General features: G+C 43.3%; 95 non-coding genes across 95 annotated transcripts; all 95 read left to right on the forward strand.

Moving 5' to 3' along the window:
- Window positions 1–16: 16 nt before the first annotated feature.
- Trnas-cga (transfer RNA serine (anticodon CGA)) lies at window positions 17–98 on the forward strand. Its single transcript has one exon. It is a non-coding gene; the product is annotated as a tRNA-Ser (tRNA).
- A 70-nt stretch (window positions 99–168) lies between these two features.
- Trnas-cga (transfer RNA serine (anticodon CGA)) lies at window positions 169–250 on the forward strand. The gene has a single exon. It is a non-coding gene; the product is annotated as a tRNA-Ser (tRNA).
- A 70-nt stretch (window positions 251–320) lies between these two features.
- Window positions 321–402, forward strand: Trnas-cga (transfer RNA serine (anticodon CGA)). The gene has a single exon. It is a non-coding gene; the product is annotated as a tRNA-Ser (tRNA).
- Window positions 403–472: 70 nt separating this feature from the next.
- On the forward strand, window positions 473–554 carry Trnas-cga (transfer RNA serine (anticodon CGA)). Its single transcript has one exon. It is a non-coding gene; the product is annotated as a tRNA-Ser (tRNA).
- Window positions 555–624: 70 nt separating this feature from the next.
- Trnas-cga (transfer RNA serine (anticodon CGA)) lies at window positions 625–706 on the forward strand. The gene has a single exon. It is a non-coding gene; the product is annotated as a tRNA-Ser (tRNA).
- A 70-nt stretch (window positions 707–776) lies between these two features.
- Trnas-cga (transfer RNA serine (anticodon CGA)) lies at window positions 777–858 on the forward strand. The gene has a single exon. It is a non-coding gene; the product is annotated as a tRNA-Ser (tRNA).
- A 70-nt stretch (window positions 859–928) lies between these two features.
- Trnas-cga (transfer RNA serine (anticodon CGA)) lies at window positions 929–1,010 on the forward strand. Its single transcript has one exon. It is a non-coding gene; the product is annotated as a tRNA-Ser (tRNA).
- Window positions 1,011–1,080: 70 nt separating this feature from the next.
- Trnas-cga (transfer RNA serine (anticodon CGA)) lies at window positions 1,081–1,162 on the forward strand. Its single transcript has one exon. It is a non-coding gene; the product is annotated as a tRNA-Ser (tRNA).
- Window positions 1,163–1,232: 70 nt separating this feature from the next.
- On the forward strand, window positions 1,233–1,314 carry Trnas-cga (transfer RNA serine (anticodon CGA)). Its single transcript has one exon. It is a non-coding gene; the product is annotated as a tRNA-Ser (tRNA).
- A 71-nt stretch (window positions 1,315–1,385) lies between these two features.
- Trnas-cga (transfer RNA serine (anticodon CGA)) lies at window positions 1,386–1,467 on the forward strand. Its single transcript has one exon. It is a non-coding gene; the product is annotated as a tRNA-Ser (tRNA).
- Window positions 1,468–1,537: 70 nt separating this feature from the next.
- Window positions 1,538–1,619, forward strand: Trnas-cga (transfer RNA serine (anticodon CGA)). The gene has a single exon. It is a non-coding gene; the product is annotated as a tRNA-Ser (tRNA).
- A 70-nt stretch (window positions 1,620–1,689) lies between these two features.
- Window positions 1,690–1,771, forward strand: Trnas-cga (transfer RNA serine (anticodon CGA)). Its single transcript has one exon. It is a non-coding gene; the product is annotated as a tRNA-Ser (tRNA).
- A 70-nt stretch (window positions 1,772–1,841) lies between these two features.
- Window positions 1,842–1,923, forward strand: Trnas-cga (transfer RNA serine (anticodon CGA)). The gene has a single exon. It is a non-coding gene; the product is annotated as a tRNA-Ser (tRNA).
- Window positions 1,924–1,993: 70 nt separating this feature from the next.
- Trnas-cga (transfer RNA serine (anticodon CGA)) lies at window positions 1,994–2,075 on the forward strand. Its single transcript has one exon. It is a non-coding gene; the product is annotated as a tRNA-Ser (tRNA).
- Window positions 2,076–2,145: 70 nt separating this feature from the next.
- On the forward strand, window positions 2,146–2,227 carry Trnas-cga (transfer RNA serine (anticodon CGA)). The gene has a single exon. It is a non-coding gene; the product is annotated as a tRNA-Ser (tRNA).
- Window positions 2,228–2,297: 70 nt separating this feature from the next.
- Window positions 2,298–2,379, forward strand: Trnas-cga (transfer RNA serine (anticodon CGA)). The gene has a single exon. It is a non-coding gene; the product is annotated as a tRNA-Ser (tRNA).
- A 70-nt stretch (window positions 2,380–2,449) lies between these two features.
- Window positions 2,450–2,531, forward strand: Trnas-cga (transfer RNA serine (anticodon CGA)). The gene has a single exon. It is a non-coding gene; the product is annotated as a tRNA-Ser (tRNA).
- A 70-nt stretch (window positions 2,532–2,601) lies between these two features.
- Window positions 2,602–2,683, forward strand: Trnas-cga (transfer RNA serine (anticodon CGA)). Its single transcript has one exon. It is a non-coding gene; the product is annotated as a tRNA-Ser (tRNA).
- Window positions 2,684–2,753: 70 nt separating this feature from the next.
- On the forward strand, window positions 2,754–2,835 carry Trnas-cga (transfer RNA serine (anticodon CGA)). Its single transcript has one exon. It is a non-coding gene; the product is annotated as a tRNA-Ser (tRNA).
- A 70-nt stretch (window positions 2,836–2,905) lies between these two features.
- Trnas-cga (transfer RNA serine (anticodon CGA)) lies at window positions 2,906–2,987 on the forward strand. Its single transcript has one exon. It is a non-coding gene; the product is annotated as a tRNA-Ser (tRNA).
- Window positions 2,988–3,057: 70 nt separating this feature from the next.
- Trnas-cga (transfer RNA serine (anticodon CGA)) lies at window positions 3,058–3,139 on the forward strand. Its single transcript has one exon. It is a non-coding gene; the product is annotated as a tRNA-Ser (tRNA).
- Window positions 3,140–3,209: 70 nt separating this feature from the next.
- On the forward strand, window positions 3,210–3,291 carry Trnas-cga (transfer RNA serine (anticodon CGA)). Its single transcript has one exon. It is a non-coding gene; the product is annotated as a tRNA-Ser (tRNA).
- Window positions 3,292–3,361: 70 nt separating this feature from the next.
- Window positions 3,362–3,443, forward strand: Trnas-cga (transfer RNA serine (anticodon CGA)). Its single transcript has one exon. It is a non-coding gene; the product is annotated as a tRNA-Ser (tRNA).
- A 70-nt stretch (window positions 3,444–3,513) lies between these two features.
- Trnas-cga (transfer RNA serine (anticodon CGA)) lies at window positions 3,514–3,595 on the forward strand. Its single transcript has one exon. It is a non-coding gene; the product is annotated as a tRNA-Ser (tRNA).
- A 70-nt stretch (window positions 3,596–3,665) lies between these two features.
- Window positions 3,666–3,747, forward strand: Trnas-cga (transfer RNA serine (anticodon CGA)). Its single transcript has one exon. It is a non-coding gene; the product is annotated as a tRNA-Ser (tRNA).
- Window positions 3,748–3,817: 70 nt separating this feature from the next.
- Trnas-cga (transfer RNA serine (anticodon CGA)) lies at window positions 3,818–3,899 on the forward strand. Its single transcript has one exon. It is a non-coding gene; the product is annotated as a tRNA-Ser (tRNA).
- A 70-nt stretch (window positions 3,900–3,969) lies between these two features.
- Window positions 3,970–4,051, forward strand: Trnas-cga (transfer RNA serine (anticodon CGA)). Its single transcript has one exon. It is a non-coding gene; the product is annotated as a tRNA-Ser (tRNA).
- Window positions 4,052–4,121: 70 nt separating this feature from the next.
- Window positions 4,122–4,202, forward strand: Trnas-cga (transfer RNA serine (anticodon CGA)). The gene has a single exon. It is a non-coding gene; the product is annotated as a tRNA-Ser (tRNA).
- A 70-nt stretch (window positions 4,203–4,272) lies between these two features.
- Window positions 4,273–4,354, forward strand: Trnas-cga (transfer RNA serine (anticodon CGA)). Its single transcript has one exon. It is a non-coding gene; the product is annotated as a tRNA-Ser (tRNA).
- Window positions 4,355–4,424: 70 nt separating this feature from the next.
- Window positions 4,425–4,506, forward strand: Trnas-cga (transfer RNA serine (anticodon CGA)). The gene has a single exon. It is a non-coding gene; the product is annotated as a tRNA-Ser (tRNA).
- A 70-nt stretch (window positions 4,507–4,576) lies between these two features.
- On the forward strand, window positions 4,577–4,658 carry Trnas-cga (transfer RNA serine (anticodon CGA)). Its single transcript has one exon. It is a non-coding gene; the product is annotated as a tRNA-Ser (tRNA).
- A 70-nt stretch (window positions 4,659–4,728) lies between these two features.
- Trnas-cga (transfer RNA serine (anticodon CGA)) lies at window positions 4,729–4,810 on the forward strand. The gene has a single exon. It is a non-coding gene; the product is annotated as a tRNA-Ser (tRNA).
- A 70-nt stretch (window positions 4,811–4,880) lies between these two features.
- Window positions 4,881–4,962, forward strand: Trnas-cga (transfer RNA serine (anticodon CGA)). Its single transcript has one exon. It is a non-coding gene; the product is annotated as a tRNA-Ser (tRNA).
- A 70-nt stretch (window positions 4,963–5,032) lies between these two features.
- Window positions 5,033–5,114, forward strand: Trnas-cga (transfer RNA serine (anticodon CGA)). The gene has a single exon. It is a non-coding gene; the product is annotated as a tRNA-Ser (tRNA).
- A 70-nt stretch (window positions 5,115–5,184) lies between these two features.
- On the forward strand, window positions 5,185–5,266 carry Trnas-cga (transfer RNA serine (anticodon CGA)). The gene has a single exon. It is a non-coding gene; the product is annotated as a tRNA-Ser (tRNA).
- A 70-nt stretch (window positions 5,267–5,336) lies between these two features.
- On the forward strand, window positions 5,337–5,418 carry Trnas-cga (transfer RNA serine (anticodon CGA)). Its single transcript has one exon. It is a non-coding gene; the product is annotated as a tRNA-Ser (tRNA).
- A 71-nt stretch (window positions 5,419–5,489) lies between these two features.
- Trnas-cga (transfer RNA serine (anticodon CGA)) lies at window positions 5,490–5,571 on the forward strand. Its single transcript has one exon. It is a non-coding gene; the product is annotated as a tRNA-Ser (tRNA).
- A 70-nt stretch (window positions 5,572–5,641) lies between these two features.
- Window positions 5,642–5,723, forward strand: Trnas-cga (transfer RNA serine (anticodon CGA)). Its single transcript has one exon. It is a non-coding gene; the product is annotated as a tRNA-Ser (tRNA).
- A 70-nt stretch (window positions 5,724–5,793) lies between these two features.
- Window positions 5,794–5,875, forward strand: Trnas-cga (transfer RNA serine (anticodon CGA)). The gene has a single exon. It is a non-coding gene; the product is annotated as a tRNA-Ser (tRNA).
- Window positions 5,876–5,945: 70 nt separating this feature from the next.
- Window positions 5,946–6,027, forward strand: Trnas-cga (transfer RNA serine (anticodon CGA)). Its single transcript has one exon. It is a non-coding gene; the product is annotated as a tRNA-Ser (tRNA).
- A 70-nt stretch (window positions 6,028–6,097) lies between these two features.
- On the forward strand, window positions 6,098–6,179 carry Trnas-cga (transfer RNA serine (anticodon CGA)). The gene has a single exon. It is a non-coding gene; the product is annotated as a tRNA-Ser (tRNA).
- Window positions 6,180–6,249: 70 nt separating this feature from the next.
- Trnas-cga (transfer RNA serine (anticodon CGA)) lies at window positions 6,250–6,331 on the forward strand. The gene has a single exon. It is a non-coding gene; the product is annotated as a tRNA-Ser (tRNA).
- Window positions 6,332–6,401: 70 nt separating this feature from the next.
- Trnas-cga (transfer RNA serine (anticodon CGA)) lies at window positions 6,402–6,483 on the forward strand. The gene has a single exon. It is a non-coding gene; the product is annotated as a tRNA-Ser (tRNA).
- Window positions 6,484–6,553: 70 nt separating this feature from the next.
- Window positions 6,554–6,635, forward strand: Trnas-cga (transfer RNA serine (anticodon CGA)). Its single transcript has one exon. It is a non-coding gene; the product is annotated as a tRNA-Ser (tRNA).
- A 70-nt stretch (window positions 6,636–6,705) lies between these two features.
- Trnas-cga (transfer RNA serine (anticodon CGA)) lies at window positions 6,706–6,787 on the forward strand. The gene has a single exon. It is a non-coding gene; the product is annotated as a tRNA-Ser (tRNA).
- Window positions 6,788–6,857: 70 nt separating this feature from the next.
- Window positions 6,858–6,939, forward strand: Trnas-cga (transfer RNA serine (anticodon CGA)). Its single transcript has one exon. It is a non-coding gene; the product is annotated as a tRNA-Ser (tRNA).
- Window positions 6,940–7,009: 70 nt separating this feature from the next.
- On the forward strand, window positions 7,010–7,091 carry Trnas-cga (transfer RNA serine (anticodon CGA)). The gene has a single exon. It is a non-coding gene; the product is annotated as a tRNA-Ser (tRNA).
- Window positions 7,092–7,161: 70 nt separating this feature from the next.
- On the forward strand, window positions 7,162–7,243 carry Trnas-cga (transfer RNA serine (anticodon CGA)). The gene has a single exon. It is a non-coding gene; the product is annotated as a tRNA-Ser (tRNA).
- Window positions 7,244–7,313: 70 nt separating this feature from the next.
- Trnas-cga (transfer RNA serine (anticodon CGA)) lies at window positions 7,314–7,395 on the forward strand. The gene has a single exon. It is a non-coding gene; the product is annotated as a tRNA-Ser (tRNA).
- Window positions 7,396–7,465: 70 nt separating this feature from the next.
- Trnas-cga (transfer RNA serine (anticodon CGA)) lies at window positions 7,466–7,547 on the forward strand. The gene has a single exon. It is a non-coding gene; the product is annotated as a tRNA-Ser (tRNA).
- A 70-nt stretch (window positions 7,548–7,617) lies between these two features.
- Window positions 7,618–7,699, forward strand: Trnas-cga (transfer RNA serine (anticodon CGA)). Its single transcript has one exon. It is a non-coding gene; the product is annotated as a tRNA-Ser (tRNA).
- A 70-nt stretch (window positions 7,700–7,769) lies between these two features.
- Window positions 7,770–7,851, forward strand: Trnas-cga (transfer RNA serine (anticodon CGA)). The gene has a single exon. It is a non-coding gene; the product is annotated as a tRNA-Ser (tRNA).
- A 70-nt stretch (window positions 7,852–7,921) lies between these two features.
- On the forward strand, window positions 7,922–8,003 carry Trnas-cga (transfer RNA serine (anticodon CGA)). Its single transcript has one exon. It is a non-coding gene; the product is annotated as a tRNA-Ser (tRNA).
- A 70-nt stretch (window positions 8,004–8,073) lies between these two features.
- Trnas-cga (transfer RNA serine (anticodon CGA)) lies at window positions 8,074–8,155 on the forward strand. Its single transcript has one exon. It is a non-coding gene; the product is annotated as a tRNA-Ser (tRNA).
- A 70-nt stretch (window positions 8,156–8,225) lies between these two features.
- Window positions 8,226–8,307, forward strand: Trnas-cga (transfer RNA serine (anticodon CGA)). Its single transcript has one exon. It is a non-coding gene; the product is annotated as a tRNA-Ser (tRNA).
- Window positions 8,308–8,377: 70 nt separating this feature from the next.
- On the forward strand, window positions 8,378–8,459 carry Trnas-cga (transfer RNA serine (anticodon CGA)). Its single transcript has one exon. It is a non-coding gene; the product is annotated as a tRNA-Ser (tRNA).
- Window positions 8,460–8,529: 70 nt separating this feature from the next.
- Window positions 8,530–8,611, forward strand: Trnas-cga (transfer RNA serine (anticodon CGA)). Its single transcript has one exon. It is a non-coding gene; the product is annotated as a tRNA-Ser (tRNA).
- Window positions 8,612–8,681: 70 nt separating this feature from the next.
- Trnas-cga (transfer RNA serine (anticodon CGA)) lies at window positions 8,682–8,763 on the forward strand. The gene has a single exon. It is a non-coding gene; the product is annotated as a tRNA-Ser (tRNA).
- A 70-nt stretch (window positions 8,764–8,833) lies between these two features.
- On the forward strand, window positions 8,834–8,915 carry Trnas-cga (transfer RNA serine (anticodon CGA)). The gene has a single exon. It is a non-coding gene; the product is annotated as a tRNA-Ser (tRNA).
- A 70-nt stretch (window positions 8,916–8,985) lies between these two features.
- On the forward strand, window positions 8,986–9,067 carry Trnas-cga (transfer RNA serine (anticodon CGA)). The gene has a single exon. It is a non-coding gene; the product is annotated as a tRNA-Ser (tRNA).
- A 71-nt stretch (window positions 9,068–9,138) lies between these two features.
- Trnas-cga (transfer RNA serine (anticodon CGA)) lies at window positions 9,139–9,220 on the forward strand. Its single transcript has one exon. It is a non-coding gene; the product is annotated as a tRNA-Ser (tRNA).
- A 70-nt stretch (window positions 9,221–9,290) lies between these two features.
- Window positions 9,291–9,372, forward strand: Trnas-cga (transfer RNA serine (anticodon CGA)). Its single transcript has one exon. It is a non-coding gene; the product is annotated as a tRNA-Ser (tRNA).
- Window positions 9,373–9,442: 70 nt separating this feature from the next.
- Trnas-cga (transfer RNA serine (anticodon CGA)) lies at window positions 9,443–9,524 on the forward strand. Its single transcript has one exon. It is a non-coding gene; the product is annotated as a tRNA-Ser (tRNA).
- A 70-nt stretch (window positions 9,525–9,594) lies between these two features.
- Trnas-cga (transfer RNA serine (anticodon CGA)) lies at window positions 9,595–9,676 on the forward strand. Its single transcript has one exon. It is a non-coding gene; the product is annotated as a tRNA-Ser (tRNA).
- A 70-nt stretch (window positions 9,677–9,746) lies between these two features.
- Window positions 9,747–9,828, forward strand: Trnas-cga (transfer RNA serine (anticodon CGA)). Its single transcript has one exon. It is a non-coding gene; the product is annotated as a tRNA-Ser (tRNA).
- Window positions 9,829–9,898: 70 nt separating this feature from the next.
- On the forward strand, window positions 9,899–9,980 carry Trnas-cga (transfer RNA serine (anticodon CGA)). Its single transcript has one exon. It is a non-coding gene; the product is annotated as a tRNA-Ser (tRNA).
- Window positions 9,981–10,050: 70 nt separating this feature from the next.
- Trnas-cga (transfer RNA serine (anticodon CGA)) lies at window positions 10,051–10,132 on the forward strand. Its single transcript has one exon. It is a non-coding gene; the product is annotated as a tRNA-Ser (tRNA).
- Window positions 10,133–10,202: 70 nt separating this feature from the next.
- On the forward strand, window positions 10,203–10,284 carry Trnas-cga (transfer RNA serine (anticodon CGA)). Its single transcript has one exon. It is a non-coding gene; the product is annotated as a tRNA-Ser (tRNA).
- A 70-nt stretch (window positions 10,285–10,354) lies between these two features.
- Window positions 10,355–10,436, forward strand: Trnas-cga (transfer RNA serine (anticodon CGA)). The gene has a single exon. It is a non-coding gene; the product is annotated as a tRNA-Ser (tRNA).
- A 70-nt stretch (window positions 10,437–10,506) lies between these two features.
- On the forward strand, window positions 10,507–10,588 carry Trnas-cga (transfer RNA serine (anticodon CGA)). The gene has a single exon. It is a non-coding gene; the product is annotated as a tRNA-Ser (tRNA).
- Window positions 10,589–10,658: 70 nt separating this feature from the next.
- Trnas-cga (transfer RNA serine (anticodon CGA)) lies at window positions 10,659–10,740 on the forward strand. Its single transcript has one exon. It is a non-coding gene; the product is annotated as a tRNA-Ser (tRNA).
- A 70-nt stretch (window positions 10,741–10,810) lies between these two features.
- Trnas-cga (transfer RNA serine (anticodon CGA)) lies at window positions 10,811–10,892 on the forward strand. Its single transcript has one exon. It is a non-coding gene; the product is annotated as a tRNA-Ser (tRNA).
- A 70-nt stretch (window positions 10,893–10,962) lies between these two features.
- On the forward strand, window positions 10,963–11,044 carry Trnas-cga (transfer RNA serine (anticodon CGA)). The gene has a single exon. It is a non-coding gene; the product is annotated as a tRNA-Ser (tRNA).
- Window positions 11,045–11,114: 70 nt separating this feature from the next.
- Trnas-cga (transfer RNA serine (anticodon CGA)) lies at window positions 11,115–11,196 on the forward strand. The gene has a single exon. It is a non-coding gene; the product is annotated as a tRNA-Ser (tRNA).
- Window positions 11,197–11,266: 70 nt separating this feature from the next.
- On the forward strand, window positions 11,267–11,348 carry Trnas-cga (transfer RNA serine (anticodon CGA)). Its single transcript has one exon. It is a non-coding gene; the product is annotated as a tRNA-Ser (tRNA).
- A 70-nt stretch (window positions 11,349–11,418) lies between these two features.
- Trnas-cga (transfer RNA serine (anticodon CGA)) lies at window positions 11,419–11,500 on the forward strand. Its single transcript has one exon. It is a non-coding gene; the product is annotated as a tRNA-Ser (tRNA).
- A 70-nt stretch (window positions 11,501–11,570) lies between these two features.
- Window positions 11,571–11,652, forward strand: Trnas-cga (transfer RNA serine (anticodon CGA)). The gene has a single exon. It is a non-coding gene; the product is annotated as a tRNA-Ser (tRNA).
- A 70-nt stretch (window positions 11,653–11,722) lies between these two features.
- Window positions 11,723–11,804, forward strand: Trnas-cga (transfer RNA serine (anticodon CGA)). The gene has a single exon. It is a non-coding gene; the product is annotated as a tRNA-Ser (tRNA).
- Window positions 11,805–11,874: 70 nt separating this feature from the next.
- Trnas-cga (transfer RNA serine (anticodon CGA)) lies at window positions 11,875–11,956 on the forward strand. The gene has a single exon. It is a non-coding gene; the product is annotated as a tRNA-Ser (tRNA).
- A 70-nt stretch (window positions 11,957–12,026) lies between these two features.
- Trnas-cga (transfer RNA serine (anticodon CGA)) lies at window positions 12,027–12,108 on the forward strand. The gene has a single exon. It is a non-coding gene; the product is annotated as a tRNA-Ser (tRNA).
- A 70-nt stretch (window positions 12,109–12,178) lies between these two features.
- Trnas-cga (transfer RNA serine (anticodon CGA)) lies at window positions 12,179–12,260 on the forward strand. Its single transcript has one exon. It is a non-coding gene; the product is annotated as a tRNA-Ser (tRNA).
- Window positions 12,261–12,330: 70 nt separating this feature from the next.
- On the forward strand, window positions 12,331–12,412 carry Trnas-cga (transfer RNA serine (anticodon CGA)). The gene has a single exon. It is a non-coding gene; the product is annotated as a tRNA-Ser (tRNA).
- Window positions 12,413–12,482: 70 nt separating this feature from the next.
- Window positions 12,483–12,564, forward strand: Trnas-cga (transfer RNA serine (anticodon CGA)). Its single transcript has one exon. It is a non-coding gene; the product is annotated as a tRNA-Ser (tRNA).
- Window positions 12,565–12,634: 70 nt separating this feature from the next.
- Window positions 12,635–12,716, forward strand: Trnas-cga (transfer RNA serine (anticodon CGA)). Its single transcript has one exon. It is a non-coding gene; the product is annotated as a tRNA-Ser (tRNA).
- Window positions 12,717–12,786: 70 nt separating this feature from the next.
- Window positions 12,787–12,868, forward strand: Trnas-cga (transfer RNA serine (anticodon CGA)). Its single transcript has one exon. It is a non-coding gene; the product is annotated as a tRNA-Ser (tRNA).
- A 70-nt stretch (window positions 12,869–12,938) lies between these two features.
- Trnas-cga (transfer RNA serine (anticodon CGA)) lies at window positions 12,939–13,020 on the forward strand. Its single transcript has one exon. It is a non-coding gene; the product is annotated as a tRNA-Ser (tRNA).
- A 70-nt stretch (window positions 13,021–13,090) lies between these two features.
- Window positions 13,091–13,172, forward strand: Trnas-cga (transfer RNA serine (anticodon CGA)). The gene has a single exon. It is a non-coding gene; the product is annotated as a tRNA-Ser (tRNA).
- Window positions 13,173–13,242: 70 nt separating this feature from the next.
- Trnas-cga (transfer RNA serine (anticodon CGA)) lies at window positions 13,243–13,324 on the forward strand. The gene has a single exon. It is a non-coding gene; the product is annotated as a tRNA-Ser (tRNA).
- A 70-nt stretch (window positions 13,325–13,394) lies between these two features.
- Window positions 13,395–13,476, forward strand: Trnas-cga (transfer RNA serine (anticodon CGA)). The gene has a single exon. It is a non-coding gene; the product is annotated as a tRNA-Ser (tRNA).
- A 70-nt stretch (window positions 13,477–13,546) lies between these two features.
- Trnas-cga (transfer RNA serine (anticodon CGA)) lies at window positions 13,547–13,628 on the forward strand. Its single transcript has one exon. It is a non-coding gene; the product is annotated as a tRNA-Ser (tRNA).
- Window positions 13,629–13,698: 70 nt separating this feature from the next.
- Window positions 13,699–13,780, forward strand: Trnas-cga (transfer RNA serine (anticodon CGA)). Its single transcript has one exon. It is a non-coding gene; the product is annotated as a tRNA-Ser (tRNA).
- Window positions 13,781–13,850: 70 nt separating this feature from the next.
- On the forward strand, window positions 13,851–13,932 carry Trnas-cga (transfer RNA serine (anticodon CGA)). Its single transcript has one exon. It is a non-coding gene; the product is annotated as a tRNA-Ser (tRNA).
- A 70-nt stretch (window positions 13,933–14,002) lies between these two features.
- Window positions 14,003–14,084, forward strand: Trnas-cga (transfer RNA serine (anticodon CGA)). The gene has a single exon. It is a non-coding gene; the product is annotated as a tRNA-Ser (tRNA).
- A 70-nt stretch (window positions 14,085–14,154) lies between these two features.
- Window positions 14,155–14,236, forward strand: Trnas-cga (transfer RNA serine (anticodon CGA)). The gene has a single exon. It is a non-coding gene; the product is annotated as a tRNA-Ser (tRNA).
- A 70-nt stretch (window positions 14,237–14,306) lies between these two features.
- Window positions 14,307–14,388, forward strand: Trnas-cga (transfer RNA serine (anticodon CGA)). The gene has a single exon. It is a non-coding gene; the product is annotated as a tRNA-Ser (tRNA).
- Window positions 14,389–14,423: the final 35 nt, after the last annotated feature.

The raw sequence follows: 14,423 nt of genomic DNA on the forward strand, positions 1-14,423 counted from the left end.
TGGATGTGCGACGGCAGCTGCGATGGCCGAGTGGTTAAGGCGTTGGACTCGAAATCCAATGGGCAATACCCACACAGGTTCGAATCCTGTTCGTAGCGATTTACTCTTATACACTTTGGTAATTAATATACACTAATCATCTAATGTTTATTTTGATATGCTACAGCAGCTGCGATAGCCGTGTGGTTAAGGCGTTGGACTCGAAATCCAATGGGCAATGCCCGCACAGGTTCGATTCCTGTTCGTAGCGATTTACTATCATAAACTTTGGTAAATAATATGCAGTAATGCTCTAATTTTTATTTTGATGTGCGACGGCAGCTGCGATGGCCGAGTGGTTAAGGCGTTGGACTCGAAATCCAATGGACAATGCCCGCACAGGTTCGAATCCTGTTCGTAGCGATTTACTGTCATAAACTTTGGTAAATAATATACAGTAATGCTCTAATTTTTATTTTGATGTGCGACGGCAGCTGCGATGGCCGAGTGGTTAAGGCGTTGGACTCGAAATCCAATGGGCAATGCTCACACAGGTTCGAATCCTGTTCGTAGCGATTCACTCTTATACACTTTGGTAATTAATATACACTAATCATCTAAGGTTTATTTTGATATGCTACAGCAGCTGCGATGGCCGAGTGGTTAAGGCGTTGTACTCGAAATCCAATGGGCAATGCCCGCACAGGTTCGAATCCTGTTCGTAGCGATTTACTTTCATAAACTTTGGTAAATAATATACAGTAATGCTCTAATGTTTGTTTTGATGTGCGACGGCAGCTACGATGGCCGAGTGGTTAAGGCGTTGGACTCGAAATCCAATGGGCAATGCCCGCACAGGTTCGAATCCTGTTCGTAGCGATTTACTTTCATAAACTTTGGTAAATAACATACTGTAATGCTCTAATTTTTATTTTGATGTGCGACGGCAGCTGCGATGGCCGAGTGGTTGAGGCGTTGGACTCGAAATCCAATGGGCAATGCCCACACAGGTTCGAATCCTGTTCGTAGCGATTTACTCTTATACACTTTGGTCATTAATATACACTAATCATCTAATGTTTATTTTGATATGCTACAGCAGCTGCGATGGCCGAGTGGTTAAGGCGTTGGACTCGAAATCCAATGGGCAATGCCCGCACAGGTTCGAATCCTGTTCGTAGCGATTTACTTTCATACACTTTGGTAAATAATATACACTAATCCTCTAATGTTTATTTTTATGTGCGACGGCAGCTGCGATGGCCGAGTGGTTAAGGCGTTGGACTCGAAATCCAATGGGCAATACCCGCACAGGTTCGAATCCTGTTCGTAGCGATTTACTTTTATAAACTTTGGTAAATAATATACAGTAATGCTCTTAATTTTTATTTTGATGTGCGACGGCAGCTGCGATGGCCGAGTGGTTAAGGCGTTGGACTCGAAATCCAATGGGCAATGCCCGCACAGGTTCGAATCCTGTTCGTAGCGATTTAGTTTCATAAACTTTGGTAAATAATATACAGTAATGCTCTAATTTTTATTTTGATGTGCGACGGCAGCTGCGATGGCCGAGTGGTTAAGGCGTTGGACTCGAAATCCAATGGGCAATGCCCGCACAGGTTCGAATCCTGTTCGTAGCGGTTTACTTTCATAAACTTCGGTAATTAATATACAGTAATGCTCTAATTTTTATTTTGATGTTCGACGGCAGCTGCGATTGCCGAGTGGTTAAGGCGTTGGACTCGAAATCCAATGGGCAATACCCGCACAGGTTCGAATCCTGTTCGTAGCGATTTACTTTCATAAACTTTGGTAAATAATATACAGTAATGCTCTAATTTTTATTTTGATGTGCGACGGCAGCTGCGATGGCCGAGTGGTTAAGGCGTTGGACTCGAAATCCAATGGGCAATGCCCACACAGGTTCGAATCCTGTTCGTAGCGATTTACTTTCATAAACTTTGGTAAATAATATACAGTAATGCTCTAATTTTTATTTTGATGTGCGACGGAAGCTGCGATGGCCGAGTGGTTAAGGCGTTGGACTCGAAATCCAATGGGCAATGCCCGCACAGGTTCGAATCCTGTTCGTAGCGATTTACTTTCATAAACTTTGGTAAATAATATACAGTAATGCTCTAATTTTTATTTTGATGTGCGACGGCAGCTGCGATGGCCGAGTGGTTAAGGCTTTGGACCCGAAATCCAATGGGCAATCCCCGCACAGGTTCGAATCCTGTTCGTAGCGATTTACTTTCATAAACTTTGGTAAATAATATACAGTAATGCTCTAATTTTTATTTTGATGTGCGACGGCAGCTGCGATGGCCGAGTGGTTAAGGCGTTGGACTCGAAATCCAATGGGCAATGCCCGCACAGGTTCGAATCCTGTTCGTAGCGATTTACTTTCATAAACTTTGGTAAATAATATACGGTAATGCTCTAATTTTTATTTTGGTGTGCGACGGCAGCTGCGACGGCCGAGTGGTTAAGGCTTTGGACTCGAAATCCAATGGGTAATGCCCGCACAGGTTCGAATCCTGTTCGTAGCGATTTACTTTAATAAACTTTGGTAAATAATATACAGTAATGCTCTAATTTTTATTCTGATGTGCGACGGCAGCTGCGATGGCCGAGTGGTTAAGGCGTTGGACTCGAAACCCAATGGGCAATGCCCGCGCAGGTTCGAATCCTGTTCGTAGCGATTTACTTTCATAAAGTTTGGTAAATAATATACAGTAATGCTCTAATTTTTATTTTGATGTGCGACGGCAGCTGCGATGGCCGAGTGGTTAAGGCGTTGGACTCGAAATCCAATGGGCAATGCCCACACAGGTTCGAATCCTGTTCGTAGCGATTTATTCTTATACACCTTGGTAATTAATATACACTAATCATCTAATGTTTATTTTGATATGCTACAGCAGCTGCGATGGCCGAGTGGTTAAGGCGTTGGACTCGAAATCCAATGGGCAATGCCCGCACAGGTTCGAATCCTGTTCGTAGCGATTTACTTTCATAAACTTTGGTAAATAACATACAGTAATGCTCTAATTTTTATTTTGATGTGCGACGGCAGCTGCGATGGCCGAGTGGTTGAGGCGTTGGACTCGAAATCCAATGGGCAATGCCCGCACAGGTTCGAATCCTGTTCGTAGCGATTTACTTTCAAACACTTTGGTAAATAATATACACTAATCCTCTAATGTTTATTTTGATGTGCGACGGCAGCTGCGATGGCCGAGTGGTTAAGGCGTTGGACTCGAAATCCAATGGGCTATGCCCGCACAGGTTCGAATCCTGTTCGTAGCGATTTACTTTTATAAACTTTGGTAAATAATATACAGTAATGCTCTAATTTTTATTTTTATGTGCGACGGCCGCTGCGATGGCCGAGTGGTTAAGGCTTTGGACCCGAAATCCAATGGGCAATCCCCGCACAGGTTCGAATCCTGTTCGTAGCGATTTACTTTCATAAACTTTGGTAAATAATATACAGTAATGCTCTAATTTTTATTTTGATGTGCGACGGCAGCTGCGATGGCCGAGTGGTTAAGGCGTTGGACTCGAAATCCAATGGGCAATGCCCGCACAGGTTCGAATCCTGTTCGTAGCGATTTACTTTCATAAACTTTGGTAAATAATATACGGTAATGCTCTAATTTTTATTTTGCTGTGCGACGGCAGCTGCGATGGCCGAGTGGTTAAGGCCTTGGACTCGAAATCCAATGGGTAATGCCCGCACAGGTTCGAATCCTGTTCGTAGCGATTTACTTTCATAAACTTTGGTAAATAATATACAGTAATGCTCTAATTTTTATTCTGATGTGCGACGGCAGCTGCGATGGCCGAGTGGTTAAGGCGTTGGACTCGAAACCCAATGGGCAATGCCCGCACAGGTTCGAATCCTGTTCGTAGCGATTTACTTTCATACACTTTGGTAAATAATATACACTAATCCTCTAATGTTTATTTTTATGTGCGACGGCAGCTGCGATGGCCGAGTGGTTAAGGCGTTGGACTCGAAATCCAATGGGCAATGCCCGCGCTGGTTCGAATCCTGTTCGTAGCGATTTACTTTCATAAACTTTGGTAAATAATATACAGTAATGCTCTAATTTTTATTTTGATGTGCGACGGCAGCTGCGATGGCCGAGTGGTTAAGGCGTTGTACTCGAAATCCAATGGGCAATGCCCGACAGGTTCGAATCCAGTTCGTAGCGATTTACTTTCATAAACTTTGGTAAATAATATGCAGTAATGCTCTAATTTTTATTTTGATGTGCGACGGCAGCTGCGATGGCCGAGTGGTTAAGGCGTTGGACTCGAAATCCAATGGGCAATGCCCGCACAGGTTCGAATCCTGTTCGTAGCGATTTACTTTCATAAACTTTGGAAAATAATATACAGTAATGCTCTAATTTTTATTTTGATGTGCGACAGCAGCTGCGATGGCCGAGTGGTTAAGGCGTTGGACTCGAAATCCAATGGACAATGCCCGCACAGGTGCGAATCCTGTTCGTAGCGATTTACTGTCATAAACTTTGGTAAATAATATACAGTAATGCTCTAGTTTTTATTTGGATGTGCGACGGCAGCTGCGATGGCCGAGTGGTTAAGGCGTTGGACTCGAAATCCAATGGGCAATACCCACACAGGTTCGAATCCTGTTCGTAGCGATTTACTCTTATACACTTTGGTAATTAATATACACTAATCATCTAAGGTTTATTTTGATATGCTACAGCAGCTGCGATGGCCGAGTGGTTAAGGCGTTGGACTCGAAATCCAATGGGCAATGCCCGCACAGGTTCGAATCCTGTTCGTAGCGATTTACTTTCATAAACTTTGGTAAATAATATACAGTAATGCTCTAATGTTTATTTTGATGTGCGACGGCAGCTACGATGGCCGAGTGGTTAAGGCGTTGGACTCGAAATCCAATGGGCAATGCCCGCACAGGTTCGAATCCTGTTCGTAGCGATTTACTTTCATAAACTTTGGTAAATAACATACTGTAATGCTCTAATTTTTATTTTGATGTGCGACGGCAGCTGCGATGGCCGAGTGGTTGAGGCGTTGGACTCGAAATCCAATGGGCAATGCCCACACAGGTTCGAATCCTGTTCGTAGCGATTTACTCTTATACACTTTGGTCATTAATATACACTAATCATCTAATGTTTATTTTGATATGCTACAGCAGCTGCGATGGCCGAGTGGTTAAGGCGTTGGACTCGAAATCCAATGGGCAATGCCCGCACAGGTTCGAATCCTGTTCGTAGCGATTTAGTTTCATAAACTTTGGTAAATAATATACACTAATCCTCTAATGTTTATTTTTATGTGCGACGGCAGCTGCGATGGCCGAGTGGTTAAGGCGTTGGACTCGAAATCCAATGGGCAATACCCGCACAGGTTCGAATCCTGTTCGTAGCGATTTACTTTTATAAACTTTGGTAAATAATATACAGTAATGCTCTTAATTTTTATTTTGATGTGCGACGGCAGCTGCGATGGCCGAGTGGTTAAGGCGTTGGACTCGAAATCCAATGGGCAATGCCCGCACAGGTTCGAATCCTGTTCGTAGCGATTTAGTTTCATAAACTTTGGTAATTAATATACAGTAATGCTCTAATTTTTATTTTGATGTGCGACGGCAGCTGCGATGGCCGAGTGGTTAAGGCGTTGGACTCGAAATCCAATGGGCAATGCCCGCACAGGTTCGAATCCTGTTCGTAGCGGTTTACTTTCATAAACTTCGGTAATTAATATACAGTAATGCTCTAATTTTTATTTTGATGTTCGACGGCAGCTGCGATTGCCGAGTGGTTAAGGCGTTGGACTCGAAATCCAATGGGCAATACCCGCACAGGTTCGAATCCTGTTCGTAGCGATTTACTTTCATAAACTTTGGTAAATAATATACAGTAATGCTCTAATTTTTATTTTGATGTGCGACGGCAGCTGCGATGGCCGAGTGGTTAAGGCGTTGGACTCGAAATCCAATGGGCAATGCCCACACAGGTTCGAATCCTGTTCGTAGCGATTTACTTTCATAAACTTTGGTAAATAATATACAGTAATGCTCTAATTTGTATTTTGATGTGCGACGGCAGCTGCGATGGCCGAGTGGTTAAGGCGTTGGACTCGAAATCCAATGGGCAATGCCCGCACAGGTTCGAATCCTGTTCGTAGCGATTTACTTTCATAAACTTTGGTAAATAATATACAGTAATGCTCTAATTTTTATTTTGATGTGCGACGGAAGCTGCGATGGCCGAGTGGTTAAGGCGTTGGACTCGAAATCCAATGGGCAATGCCCGCACAGGTTCGAATCCTGTTCGTAGCGATTTACTTTCATAAACTTTGGTAAATAATATACAGTAATGCTCTAATTTTTATTTTGATGTGCGACGGCCGCTGCGATGGCCGAGTGGTTAAGGCTTTGGACCCGAAATCCAATGGGCAATCCCCGCACAGGTTCGAATCCTGTTCGTAGCGATTTACTTTCATAAACTTTGGTAAATAATATACAGTAATGCTCTAATTTTTATTTTGATGTGCGACGGCAGCTGCGATGGCCGAGTGGTTAAGGCGTTGGACTCGAAATCCAATGGGCAATGCCCGCACAGGTTCGAATCCTGTTCGTAGCGATTTACTTTCATAAACTTTGGTAAATAATATACGGTAATGCTCTAATTTTTATTTTGGTGTGCGACGGCAGCTGCGACGGCCGAGTGGTTAAGGCGTTGGACTCGAAATCCAATGGGTAATGCCCGCACAGGTTCGAATCCTGTTCGTAGCGATTTACTTTAATAAACTTTGGTAAATAATATACAGTAATGCTCTAATTTTTATTCTGATGTGCGACGGCAGCTGCGATGGCCGAGTGGTTAAGGCGTTGGACTCGAAACCCAATGGGCAATGCCCGCGCAGGTTCGAATCCTGTTCGTAGCGATTTACTTTCATAAAGTTTGGTAAATAATATACAGTAATGCTCTAATTTTTATTTTGATGTGCGACGGCAGCTGCGATGGCCGAGTGGTTAAGGCGTTGGACTCGAAATCCAATGGGCAATGCCCACACAGGTTCGAATCCTGTTCGTAGCGATTTATTCTTATACACCTTGGTAATTAATATACACTAATCATCTAATGTTTATTTTGATATGCTACAGCAGCTGCGATGGCCGAGTGGTTAAGGCGTTGGACTCGAAATCCAATGGGCAATGCCCGCACAGGTTCGAATCCTGTTCGTAGCGATTTACTTTCATAAACTTTGGTAAATAACATACAGTAATGCTCTAATTTTTATTTTGATGTGCGACGGCAGCTGCGATGGCCGAGTGGTTGAGGCGTTGGACTCGAAATCCAATGGGCAATGCCCGCACAGGTTCGAATCCTGTTCGTAGCGATTTACTGTCATAAACTTTGGTAAATAATATACAGTAATGCTCTAATTTTTATTTTGATGTGCGACGGCAGCTGCGATGGCCGAGTGGTTAAGGCGTTGGACTCGAAATCCAATGGGCAATGCCCACACAGGTTCGAATCCTGTTCGTAGCGATTTACTCTTATACACTTTGGTAATTAATATACACTAATCATCTAATGTTTATTTTGATATGCTACAGCAGCGGCGATGGCCGAGTGGTTAAGGCGTTGGACTCGAAATCCAATGGGCAATGCCCGCACAGGTTCGAATCCTGTTCGTAGCGATTTACTTTCAAACACTTTGGTAAATAATATACACTAATCCTCTAATGTTTATTTTGATGTGCGACGGCAGCTGCGATGGCCGAGTGGTTAAGGCGTTGGACTCGAAATCCAATGGGCTATGCCCGCACAGGTTCGAATCCTGTTCGTAGCGATTTACTTTTATAAACTTTGGTAAATAATATACAGTAATGCTCTAATTTTTATTTTGATGTGCGACGGCCGCTGCGATGGCCGAGTGGTTAAGGCTTTGGACCCGAAATCCAATGGGCAATCCCCGCACAGGTTCGAATCCTGTTCGTAGCGATTTACTTTCATAAACTTTGGTAAATAATATACAGTAATGCTCTAATTTTTATTTTGATGTGCGACGGCAGCTGCGATGGCCGAGTGGTTAAGGCGTTGGACTCGAAATCCAATGGGCAATGCCCGCACAGGTTCGAATCCTGTTCGTAGCGATTTACTTTCATAAACTTTGGTAAATAATATACAGTAATGCTCTAATTTTTATTCTGATGTGCGACGGCAGCTGCGATGGCCGAGTGGTTAAGGCGTTGGACTCGAAACCCAATGGGCAATGCCCGCGCAGGTTCGAATCCTGTTCGTAGCGATTTACTTTCATAAAGTTTGGTAAATAATATACAGTAATGCTCTAATTTTTATTTTGATGTGCGACGGCAGCTGCGATGGCCGAGTGGTTAAGGCGTTGGACTCGAAATCCAATGGGCAATGCCCGCACAGGTTCGAATCCTGTTCGTAGCGATTTACTTTCATAAACTTTGGTAAATAACATACAGTAATGCTCTAATTTTTATTTTGATGTGCGACGGCAGCTGCGATGGCCGAGTGGTTGAGGCGTTGGACTCGAAATCCAATGGGCAATGCCCGCACAGGTTCGAATCCTGTTCGTAGCGATTTACTGTCATAAACTTTGGTAAATAATATACAGTAATGCTCTAATTTTTATTTTGATGTGCGACGGCAGCTGCGATGGCCGAGTGGTTGAGGCGTTGGACTCGAAATCCAATGGGCAATGCCCACACAGGTTCGAATCCTGTTCGTAGCGATTTACTCTTATACACTTTGGTAATTAATATACACTAATCATCTAATGTTTCTTTTGATATGCTACAGCAGCTGCGATGGCCGAGTGGTTAAGGCGTTGGACTCGAAATCCAATGGGCAATGCCCGCACAGGTTAGAATCCTGTTCCTAGCGATTTACTTTCATACACTTTGGTAAATAATATACACTAATCCTCTAATGTTTATTTTGATGTGCGACGGCAGCTGCGATGGCCGAGTGGTTAAGGCGTTGGACTCGAAATCCAATGGGCTATGCCCGAACAGGTTCGAATCCTGTTCGTAGCGATTTACTTTTATAAACTTTGGTAAATAATATACAGTAATGCTCTTAATTTTTATTTTGATGTGCGACAGCAGCTGCGATGGCCGAGTGGTTAAGGCGTTGGACGCGAAATCCAATGGGCAATGCCCGCACAGGTTCGAATCCTGTTCGTAGCGATTTACTTTCATAAACTTTGGTAAATAATATACAGTAATGCTCTAATTTTTATTTTGATGTGCGACGGCAGCTGCGATGGCCGAGTGGTTAAGGCGTTGGACTCGAAATCCAATGGGCAATGCCCGCACAGGTTCGAATCCTGTTCGTAGCGGTTTACTTTCATAAACTTTGGTAATTAATATACAGTAATGCTCTAATTTTTATTTTGATGTTCGACGGCAGCTGCGATTGCCGAGTGGTTAAGGCGTTGGACTCGAAATCCAATGGGCAATGCTCGCACAGGTTCGAATCCTGTTCGTAGCGATTTACTTTCATAAACTTTGGTAAATAATATACAGTAATGCTCTAATTTTTATTTTGATGTGCGACGGCAGCTGCGATGGCCGAGTGGTTAAGGCGTTGTACTCGAAATCCAATGGGCAATGCCCGCACAGGTTCGAATCCAGTTCGTAGCGATTTACTTTCATAAACTTTGGTAAATAATATGCAGTAATGCTCTAATTTTTATTTTGATGTGCGACGGCAGCTGCGATGGCCGAGTGGTTAAGGCGTTGGACTCGAAATCCAATGGGCAATGCCCGCACAGGTTCGAATCCTGTTCGTAGCGATTTACTTTCATAAACTTTGGTAAATAATATACGGTAATGCTCTAATGTTTATTTTGGTGTGCGACGGCAGCTGCGATGGCCGAGTGGTTAAGGCGTTGGACTCGAAATCCAATGGGTAATGCCCGCACAGGTTCGAATCCTGTTCGTAGCGATTTACTTTCATAAACTTTGGTAAATAATATACAGTAATGCTCTAATTTTTATTCTGATGTGCGACGGCAGCTGCGATGGCCGAGTGGTTAAGGCGTTGGACTCGAAATCCAATGGGCAATGCCCGCGCAGGTTCGAATCCTGTTCGTAGCGATTTACTTTCATAAACTTTGGTAAATAATATACAGTAATGCTCTAATTTTTATTTTGATGTGCGACGGCAGCTGCGATGGCCGAGTGGTTAAGGCGTTGGACTCGAAATCCAATGGGCAATGCCCGCACAGGTTCGAATCCTGTTCGTAGCGATTTACTTTCATAAACTTTGGTAAATAATATACAGTAATGCTCTAATTTTTATTTTGATGTGCGACGGGAGCTGCGATGGCCGAGTGGTTAAGGCGTTGGACTCGAAATCCAATGGACAATGCCCGCACAGGTTCGAATCCTGTTCGTAGCGATTTACTGTCATAAACTTTGGTAAATAATATACAGTAATGCTCTAATTTTTATTTTGATGTGCGACGGCAGCTGCGATGGCCGAGTGGTTAAGGCGTTGGACTCGAAATCCAATGGGCAATGCCCACACAGGTTCGAATCCTGTTCGTAGCGATTTACTCTTATACACTTTGGTAACTAATATACACTAATCATCTAATGTTTATTTCGATATGCTACAGCAGCTGCGTTGGCCGAGTGGTTAAGGCGTTGGACTCGAAATCCAATGGGCAATGCCCGCACAGGTTCGAATCCTGTTCGTAGCGATTTACTTTCATAAACTTTGGTAAATAATATACAGTAATGCTCTAATTTTTATTTTGATGTGCGACGGCAGCTGCGATGGCCGAGTGGTTAAGGCGTTGGACTCGAAATCCAATGGGCAATGCCCGCACAGGTTCGAATCCTGTTCGTAGCGATTTACTTTCATAAACTTTGGTAAATAATATACAGTAATGCTCTAATTTTTATTTTGATGTGCAACGGCAGCTGCGATGGCCGAGCGGTTGAGGCGTTGGACTCGAAATCCAATGGGCAATGCCCGCACAGGTTCGAATCCTGTTCGTAGCGATTTACTGTCATAAACTTAGGTAAATAATATACAGTAATGCTCTAATTTTTATTTTGATGTGCGACGGCAGCTGCGATGGCCGAGTGGTTAAGGCGTTGGACTCGAAATCCAATGGGCAATGCCCACACAGGTTCGAATCCTGTTCGTAGCGATTTACTCTTATACACTTTGGTAATTAATATACACTAATAATCTAATGTTTATTTTGATATGCTACAACAGCTGCGATGGCCGAGTGGTTAAGGCGTTGGACTCGAAATCCAATGGGCAATGCCCGCACAGGTTCGAATCCTGTTCGTAGCGATTTACTTTTATAAACTTTGGTAAATAATATACAGTAATGCTCTAATTTTTATTTTGATGTGCGACGGCAGCTACGATGGCCGAGTGGTTAAGGCGTTGGACTCGAAATCCAATGGGCAATACCCGCACAGGTTCGAATCCTGTTCGTAGCGATTTACTTTCATAAACTTTGGTACATAATATACAGTAATGCTCTAATTTTTATTTAGATGTGCGACGGCAGCTGCGATGGCCGAGTGGTTAAGGCGTTGGACTCGAAATCCAATGGGCAATGCCCGCACAGGTTCGAATCCTGGTCGTAGCGATTTACTTTCATAAACTGTGGTAAATAATATACAGTAATGCTCTAATTTTTATTTTGATGTGCGACGGCAGCTGCGATGGCCGAGTGGTTAACGCCTTGGACTCGAAATCCAATGGGCAATACCCGCACAGGTTCGAATCCTGTTCGTAGCGATTTACTTTCATAAACTTTGGTAAATAATATACAGTAATGCTCTAATGTTTATTTTGATGTGCGACGGCAGCTGCGATGGCCGAGTGGTTAAGGCGTTGGACTCGAAATCCAATGGGCAATGCCCGTACAGGTTCGAATCCTGTTCGTAGCGATTTACTTTCATACACTTTGGTAAATAACATACAGTAATGCTCTAATTTTTATTTTGATGTGAGACGGCAGCTGCGATTGCCGAGTGGTTGAGGCGTTGGACTCGAAATCCAATGGGCAATGCCCGCACAGGTTCGAATCCTGTTCGTAGCGATTTACTGTCATAAACTTTGGTAAATAATATACAGTAATGCTCTAATTTTTATTTTGATGTGCGACGGCAGCTGCGATGGCCGAGTGGTTAAGGCGTTGGACTCGAAATCCAATGGGCAATGCCCACACAGGGTCGAATCCTGTTCGTAGCGATTTATTTTTATAAACTTTGGTAATTAATATACACTAATCATCTAATGTTTATTTTGATATGCTACAGCAGCTGCGATGGCCGAGTGGTTAAGGCGTTGGACTCGAAATCCAATGGGCAATTCCCGCACAGGTTCGAATCCTGTTCGTAGCGATTTACTTTCATAAACTTTGGTACATAATATACAGTAATGCTCTAGTTTTTATTTAGATGTGCGACGGCAGCTGCGATGGCCGAGTGGTTAAGGCGTTGGACTCGAAATCCAATGGCCAATGCCCGCACAGGTTCGAATCCTGTTCATAGCAATTTACTTTCATAAACTTTGGTAAATAATATACAGTAATGCTCTAATTTCTATTTTGATGTGCGCCGGCAGCTGCGATGGCCGAGTGGGTTAGGCGTTGGACTCGAAATCCAATGGGCAATGCCCGCACAGGTTCGAATCCTGTTCGTAGCGATTTACTTTCATAAAATTTGGTAAATAATAGACAGTAATGCTCTAATTTTTATTTTGATGTGCGACGGCAGCTGCGATGGCCGAGTGGTTAAGGCGTTGGACTCGAAATCCAATGGGCAATGCCCGCACAGGTTCGAATCCTGTTCGTAGCGATTTACTTTCATAAACTTTGGTAAATAATATACAGTAATGCTCTAATTTTTATGTTGATGTGCGACGGCAGCTGCGATGGCCGAGTGGTTAAGGCGTTGGACTCGAAATCCAATGGGCAATGCCCGCACAGGTTCGAATCCTGTTCGTAGCGATTTACTTTCATAAACTTTGGTAAATAATATACAGTAATGCTCTAATTTTTATTTTGATGTTCGACGGCAGCTGCGATGGCCGAGTGGTTAAGGCGTTTGACTCGAAATCCAATGGGCAATGCCCGCACAGGTTCGAATCCTGTTTGTAGCGATTTACTTTCATAAACTTTGGTAAATAATATACAGTAATGCTCTAATTTTTATTTTGATGTTCGACGGCAGCTGCGATGCCCGAGTGGTTAAGGCGTTGGACTCGAAATCAAGTTGGCAATGCCCGCACAGGATCGAATCCTGTTCGTAGCGATTTACGTTTATAAACTTTGGTAATTAATATACACTAATCCTCTCATGTTTATTTTGATATGCGACAGTTGCTGCGATGGCCGAGTGGTTAAGGCGTTGGACTCGAAATCCAATTGGCAATGCCCGCACAGGTGCGAATCCTGTTCGTAGCGATTTACTTTTATAAACTTTGGTAATTAATATACACTAAAGCTCAAATGTTTATTTTAATGTGTTACAGCAGCTGCGATGGCTGAGTGGTTAAGGCGTTGGACTCGAAATCCAATGGGCAATGCCTGCACAGGTTCGAATCCTGTTCGTAGCGATTTACTTTTATAAACTTTGGTAATTAATATACACTAATCCTCTAATGTTTATTTTGATGTGCGACAGCAGCTGCGATGGCCGAGTTGTTAAGGCGTTGGACTCGAAATCCAATGGGCAATGCCCGCACAGGTTCGAATCCTGTTCGTAGCGATTTACTTTTATAAACTTTGGTAATTAATATACACTAACGCTCAAATGTTTATTTTGATGTGCGACGGCAGCTGCGATGGCCGAGTGGTTAAGGCGTTGGACTCGAAATCCAATGGGCAATGCCCGCACAGGTTCGAATCCTGTTCGTAGCGGTGTACTTTTATAAACTTTGGTAATTAATATACACAAATGCTCTAATGTTTATTTTGATGTGCGACAGCAGCTGCGATGGCCGAGTGGTTAAGGCGTTGGACTCGAAATCCAATGGGCAATGCCTGCACAGGTTCGAATCTGGTTCGTAGCGATTTACTTTTATAAACTTTGGTAATTAATATACAGTAATGCTCTAATTTTTATTTTGATATGCGACGGCAGCTGCGATGGCCGAGTGGTTAAGGCGTTGGACTCGAAATCCAATGGGCAATGCCCGCACTGGTTCGGATCCTATTCGTAGCCAATTAATTTTATAAACTTTGGTAATTAATATACAGTAATGCTCTAATTTTTATTTTGATATGCGACGGCAGCTGCGATGGCCGAGTTGTTAAGGCGTTGGACTCGAAATCCAATGGGCAATGCCTGCACAGGTTCGAATCTTGTTCGTAGCGATTTACTTTTATAAACTTTGGTAATTAATATACAC

Source organism: Euprymna scolopes, chromosome 15, assembly GCF_053919585.1.
Source record: "Euprymna scolopes isolate OS-2025 chromosome 15, ASM5391958v1, whole genome shotgun sequence".
Classification (NCBI taxonomy): domain Eukaryota; kingdom Metazoa; phylum Mollusca; class Cephalopoda; order Sepiida; family Sepiolidae; genus Euprymna; species Euprymna scolopes.